This window comes from Oncorhynchus gorbuscha, unplaced genomic scaffold (genome assembly GCF_021184085.1).
Source record: "Oncorhynchus gorbuscha isolate QuinsamMale2020 ecotype Even-year unplaced genomic scaffold, OgorEven_v1.0 Un_scaffold_9972, whole genome shotgun sequence".
In the NCBI taxonomy this organism is placed as follows: domain Eukaryota; kingdom Metazoa; phylum Chordata; class Actinopteri; order Salmoniformes; family Salmonidae; genus Oncorhynchus; species Oncorhynchus gorbuscha.
The window spans coordinates 5,873-11,801 of record NW_025752826.1 but is presented as its reverse complement, the minus strand read 5'-3'; the positions used below and the strand labels follow the sequence as shown (position 1 = coordinate 11,801).

The 5,929-nt window shown below is 44.2% G+C and overlaps 1 pseudogene across 1 annotated transcript; it reads left to right on the top strand.

Annotated features, from left to right (window-relative positions):
* The first annotated feature begins 2,478 nt into the window (after nt 1–2,478).
* Nucleotides 2,479–5,242, top strand: LOC124030220 (annotated as a pseudogene). The gene is made up of 4 exons (XR_006837930.1): nt 2,479–2,571; nt 2,655–2,718; nt 3,100–3,176; nt 4,450–5,242. The product of XR_006837930.1 is annotated as a cofilin-2-like (transcript).
* The last annotated feature ends 687 nt before the right edge of the window (nt 5,243–5,929 follow it).

Sequence of the window (5,929 nt, the reverse complement as noted above, 5' to 3'; positions counted from 1 at the left end):
CTCTCTACACCCCATGTCTCTCTCTCTCTCTCACACCCCATGTATCTCTCTCTCTACACCCCATGTATCTCTCTCTACACCCTCATGTATCTCTCTCTCTCTACACCCCATGTATCTCTCTCTACACCCCATGTATCTCTCCCTCTCTCTCTACACCCCATGTATCTCTCTCTCTCTCTCTACACCCCATGTATCTCTCTCTCTCTCTACACCCCATGTATCTCTCTCTCTCTCTCTCTACACCCCATGTATCTCTCTCTCTCTCTCTCTACACCCCATGTATCTCTCTCTCTCTCTCTCTACACCCCATGTATCTCTCTCTCTCTCTCTACACCCCATGTATCTCTCTCTCTCTCTCTACACCCCATGTGCTCTCTCTCTCTCTCTCTACACCCCATGTGTCTCTCTCTCTCCCTATCTCTCTCTCTCTCTCCTTCTCTCCCTCTCTCTACACCCCAAGTCTCTCTCTCTCTCTCTCTCTCTCTCTCTCTACACCCCAAGTCTCTCTCTCTCTCTCTCTCTCTCTCTCTCTACACCCCAAGTCTCTCTCTCTCTCTCTCTCTCTCTCTCTACACCCCAAGTCTCTCTCTCTCTCTCTCTCTCTCTCTCTCTACACCCCAAGTCTCTCTCTCTCTCTCTCTCTCTCTCTCTCTCTACACCCCAAGTCTCTCTCTCTCTCTCTCTCTCTCTCTCTCTACACCCCAAGTCTCTCTCTCTCTCTCTCTATCTCTCTACACCCCATAGTCTCTCTCACATCTCTCTCTCTCTCTCTACACCCCAAGTCTCTCTCTCTCTCTACCCTCTCTACTCTCTCTCTCTCTCTCTCTCTACTCTCTCTCTCTCTCTCTCTACACCCCAAGTCTCTCCCTCTCTCTCTCTCTCTCTCTCTCTCTACACCCCAAGTCTCTTCTCTCTCTCTCTCACACCCCAAGTCTCTCTCTCTCTCTCTACACCCCTTGTATTTCTCTCTCTCTCTCTCTCTCTCTCTCTCTCTCTACACCCCACATATCTCTCTCTACACCCCATGTATTCTATTATACTCATTGTCAAATCCAACTTTAGGACAAACGTTCACATTTTGAATCTAGTTCTGACTTGTTCCAGTCTTTCTGGAATGTGACAGACTGAAGACCGTTTTCCTAAGGCTACAACACACCAATAGCGTTAGTCGGCTGAGAGTACTTGCAAAGCAGCGCAATCCGATTTTTTTTCATGTAGAATCGAGTGACATTTGTTAGCAGTCAGACATCAACAGCGCACTGAGAGATCGGTAGACTAACGGGAGATCCACATTCCTCTGACTCTTCTTCTCTCGTTTGTGACCGTTGTCTTCTTATTCTCGTTTGTGACCGCTGTCTTCTTATTCTCTCTTTTGTGACCGTTGTCTTCTTCTTCTCTCCTTTGTGACCGTTGTCTTCTTCTTCTCTCCTTTGTGACCGTTGTCTTCTTCTTCTCTCCTTTGTGACCGTTGTCTTCTTCTTCTCTCCTTTGTGACCGTTGTCTTCTTCTTCTCTCCTTTGTGACCGTTGTCTTCTTCTTCTCTCCTTTGTGACCGTTGTCTTCTTCTTCTCTCCTTTGTGACCGTTGTCTTCTTCTTCTCTCCTTTGTGACCGTTGTCTTCTTCTTCTCTCCTTTGTGACCGTTGTCTTCTTCTTCTCTCCTTTGTGACCGTTGTCTTCTTCTTCTCTCCTTTGTGACCGTTGTCTTCTTCTTCTCTCCTTTGTGACCGTTGTCTTCTTCTTCTCTCCTTTGTGACCGTTGTCTTCTTCTTCTCTCCTTTGTGACCAGGCCTCTGGAATAGCGGTCCACGATGATGTCGTTCTCACATTTGACAAGATCAGAGTTCGCTTTCCAGGGGGCGGACAAGGGTCGAGCAGCTGAAGCTGGTGTTTCTTACAACACCTCAGCACTGACTGGGAAAAACGGGATTCCACGCAACATTGAGGACAGCGCCTGAAGGTCGTGAGGAGTCATATACATGTCTTAGCAGACATTTTTGTTTTTTTGCGATGGGTGGTCCCGGAATCGAACCCACTGCCCAGGCTTGGCTGCAAGGACCGTAAAGCTCTACCAACTCAGATCCACAGAGGACCGCATAGTTAGGCATTCTAAGCTTTTCTTAATTTATATTTCCTCAATTCCTTGCATCCTCTCTCCTGCTTCTTACTCAATGTTTTTTTAAATGTTATTTAGAATTAAGTCCAAGAAAGAATTTAAGGAGTTGTGTACTAAATCTCTCATTTGCAATCTTGTTCTTATTCTAGACATTCACCTACACATAGCATTGTTTAAAAAACTCTGAATGTTTTATAATATAATTTAATTGGGAGCTAACGTGGTTGCCATAGAATCATGTGGCGTCATATTAATGCATTAAAATACAGAAACTACAATGTCCAAGCTTTCTTGCTTTTATTGCTATTAGGGGTTGTAACGTGAGCATCTAGAGAAAAACACTATCATTGCAGTTAATTAATCAATTACCAATCAATTAAGGTCAAGGACCTGAACGGGAGGAGGACGTATTCAGGAAGATCGTCAACATGATGCCAACGGAGGACTGCCGTTATGCCCTGTCACGACTGTTCCTGGGAGAGCAAGGACAGCCCCAAGGAGGACCTGGTCTTCATCATGTGAGTAGGGTTGGGCCATAACCCTGTATGACTGTTCCTGGGAGAGCAAGGACCGCACCAAAGAGGACCTGGTCTTCATCATGTGGTAGGTTGGGCCATAGGCCCTGTACGACTGTTCCTGGGAGAGCAAGGACAGCCCCAAGGAGGACCTGGTCTTCATCATCATGGTAGGTTGGGCCATAACCCTGTATGACTGTTCCTGGGAGCAAGGACCGCACCAAAGAGGACCTGGTCTTCATCATGTGGTAGGTTGGGCCATAACCCTGTATGACTGTTCCTGGAGGAAACAGGACCGCCCCAAAGAAGGACCTGGTATACCGTACATAACTGCACTGTATACCATACATAACACTACCATGTCAGCCAATTTGAGTGGAGGGAGTGTGAGAGAGGATTTGTTCATTGACTCAAGGCAGAATGTTTGGGAGTATGTTCTAAATGTAGTATTCTTCTGTTTGAATCGCAGGGCTCCAGAACACTCAACTATCAAAAAGAAAATGAAATACGCCAGCTCAAAGCAATACATTAAAGCAAAGTTCCAAGGTAAGAATTTGGGTTGGCTCAGTTCTGTTTAAAACACTTTCATCCAATCACCTTTCCTGCAATGGGGGTGATATGTTCATTAGTACCAAATGGACTGAAACAGGAGAGATTGCAGGGACTTGTCCAATAAGATACTCTCATTTTTCAAACTCCGCCTATTGCATTCTAGAATTGGCAGTTTGCTACATCCATTTTGGATTTACAGATGAATCATTATACACACTGATTCTTGAAAAATATTCCTTTCTAAATATGTCATGACCTTAGTTCAACTGTCGTTCAAAGTAGCGGGTTCAGAACATTATGAATGGGATGGCCAAGGTGGCGTACAGACCCAGTTCAGGCGGTCAGAACATTATGAATGGGATGGCCAAGGTGGGGTACAGACCCAGTTCAGGGGGTCCAGAACATTATGAATGGGATGGCCAAGGTGGCGATACAGACCCAGTTCAGGGGTCAGAACTTTATGAATGGGATTGCCAAGGTGGGGTACAGACCCAGTTCAGGGGGTCCAGAACATTATGAATGGGATGGCCAAGGTGGGGTACAGACCCAGTTCACGGGGTCCAGAACATTTTGAACCTTAATCGTTGCAAGGAGGATTGTTTTATTCTCTATATTCTTATAATGGTTCAACACATGAAACGCTTCAGATTAGGTTTGGTCCATTTCCCTGTTCAAATCAATTCAAAGTCTTGTTACAGTGTATGCAATTGGTAAATTCACTTGAAAGTGCCATTCAGAGGTGGAATTATACTGTGATATTTGTGGGTCTCTGTTTTTTCCCCCTCCAATGTAAAAAATACACCCGGCTTTATAGTAAAGACATAATGGTCAACACAACCAATCATGATGTTTTCATCTGATTGTGAAAAACAAATCACTTCAAGTGAGTTACCCGCACAAGTCAGGCATCCCAACAGTCCGGCATCCCAACAGTCCGGCATCCCAACAGTCTGGCGGGGTGATCCGCTTTGTTTCATTGTTCTCAAGTATCGGATTTGTTAAGTGACTGTCCCACTGGATGTCATAAGGAATGCAGTAGCCTCTGGATAAGAATGACTTAAAAATGACAAGTGACATGTGGCCTGAGGTAGTCTAGTAAGTCTAAGCCAGGTCCTCAGAACAGACACACCGCTGCAGCTGCAACTGCTATTTCAGCAACCACTCTCCTCTATTTTTAATCTCCAATAAAACCCAAACTAAAATATGTGAGGAGTGGGATTCCTTAATAAAGAGAAATTGACTGACTTGTTGTTCGTGTGTTTCACAGGTCTGAAGTTCGAGTGGCAGGTGAACGACATGTCAGACGCCAAAGACAGCTCCGTCTTCATCGATAAACTGGGAGGCAGAGGAGTCGTTAAAAGACTGGAGGGAAAGAGGTCTAAGCACCTCCTGACGCCGCCGTACAACACTGAATCAAAACCAGACCTGGGTTCAAATACTATTTGAAAATCCTTCAGATACTTTCAGCGTTTGCTTAAGGCTGCCAGGTGGGCTTTAAAAAAATAATAATAACGTTTGGGACTTTTCTATTACTTCCGTTGCAACAAGTTCAATCAAGTATTTGAGTTCGAATAGTGTTTGAACACAGGTCTGGTCAAAACACCAATGCAAAAGCAGCCCACTTCCTGTGTGTCCAATTGAACTGTCCATCACAGAGTATTGTAATTGATTTGGTCTTTTTTTTTTTTACTCCCTTGTTCAATAGCAGATTGGTAATAAAATAGCTACTCATCTAGTTGATAAATGCCATATTTTTCCCAGACGTAACTGCTTCATGATTTATACAAATGAACATTAATTTTCTTGTAGCTTGGGATCTTAGTATCATCCTTGAATGGAATTGTTGTGTTTGTTGGTATCCTGCGTCTATTGACTCTGTTCCAGACAAATCATCTGATGTGATTCAAATCATATTATTCATCTACCTTCCATGTTTGCTGATGTTTTGTTGAAAATTTGAAAGTTTCACTAAATATATTGTTAAAAGGAAGATACCTCTGCCGAATGTTGATGACAGAAGCTCCACCACTTCATAATAAAGAGAAAGTGAATTTCCTGTATACTCCCCTGGATGGTCTGTCTATCTGTGCAGTTTTCCATTTGATATCACAGAGATTGACAGTAAGGTTTGCATTACTGTCTGGGGCAATTGTCAACAGGGCAAGTTAAGCCTGGTCTGTTGGTTCTGGTGTTGTACTTTGCCATGTTATAGAGAAGCTCCTGGGAACACAGAATAACCCTGCTGTTAACCAAGTAGTGTTTTCCACAACCACATGGAGTAGTCGGCCAAATAGATCAACGCCAGGGTCACAGAGATGCTGAACAAGCTCAATTTGTGGCTTTTAGTACATTGGAATGTCTAGAGTCCATTCAAAATACTTCCAAATCATTGAATACTAGTGATTTCCCTCCCCAAATTGGAAAAGTGTTGTGGTATTGTGTTTACAATCTGAATTACTGAAAATGTATGAATTCAGTGTATTGTTTTTTTGGATATCGTCTAGGCCCTCCATACGCAACTGGCGGACCCGGTCCAGACCCAGAGCGGGGTCAATACAGTCCTGCCAAAGCAGCAGATACTCTTCCTGGGGTCCACATGAAACCTGACATAGTACAGGCGAGAATGGAGTTCCTTACGTGTGCAGTTACAAACAAGGAATGGTGGTCAACCCAAAACCATTACAAACTGGCGTTTACTTCAGCTCATTGGCTATCTACCCAGCTAGAGTTCAAGAAGATCAGTGGTC